Here is a 974-nt window from a genome sequence, read left to right as displayed (position 1 = left end):
AATTTATTGGCTATTCTAGATTACATTAAACTAAGCTAAAGCACACACATACACACACATACATACATACAGTTCTGAAGAATGATGTTAACGGAGTTCTGAGGAAAGCCCAAAGTTTTAGCAAGATATTCGCTACAGTTCTCTTACTTGCAATCTGAGAAAATCACAAAGCAGAGATTTTCTTATCTTTACTGCTTAACTCAAGTCACCAGTTCAGCACCTATTACAGCAGATGGAAAACCTTGTTTGTACTTGCATTTTTGGGTGACAGCTGAAAAGCTGAGTTTCCTGGTTTCTCGTGGCTGCTGGAGGGAATTTCGTTGCTGATTGGCTGTTGATCTGGCACCTGAATGACGTTTGGATGACGTCCCTTTGGGAGAGCCCTCCGGAGATTGGTTGGTTTCTTGATGACGCAGAGGCTTGAGCAATTTGGCTGAAAAGTCTGAGTTTGCAAGACTTTAAGTTCTTTGAAGATCTCTGACAATCACAGAAGTTTCAACTGAAGTGTTTGAGTTTTAGATGACTGATCGCTTTGATGGTAAGCGTGTGAGCACAAGATGGAGTGCTTCAGGGAAATGATGTTAACGGAGTTCTGAGGAAAGCCCAAAGTTTTAGCAAGATATTCGCTACAGTTCTTTTACTTGCAACCTGAGAGAATCACAAAGCAGAGATTTTCTTATCTTTACTGCTTAACTCAATTCACCAGTTCAGCACCTATTTCAGCAGATGGAAGACCTTGTTTGTACTTGTGTTTTTGGGTGACAGCTGAAAAGCTGAGTTGTTCCTCGTGGCTGCTGGAGGGAATTCCGTTGCTGATTGGCTGTTGATCTGGCGCCTGAATGACGTTTGGATGACGTCCTTTTGGGAGAGCCCTCGTTGGATTGGTTGGTTACTTGATGACGCAGAGGAGCCTCTGGCGGTTCTTCTGAGACAGTCTAAGTTTGCAAGTTCTTTGAAGATCTCTGACGATCACA

Source organism: Sinocyclocheilus anshuiensis, unplaced genomic scaffold (genome assembly GCF_001515605.1).
Source record: "Sinocyclocheilus anshuiensis isolate Anshui unplaced genomic scaffold, SAMN03320099.WGS_v1.1 scaffold3625, whole genome shotgun sequence".
NCBI classification, from domain to species: domain Eukaryota; kingdom Metazoa; phylum Chordata; class Actinopteri; order Cypriniformes; family Cyprinidae; genus Sinocyclocheilus; species Sinocyclocheilus anshuiensis.
This window is presented reverse-complemented; position numbering follows the sequence as displayed.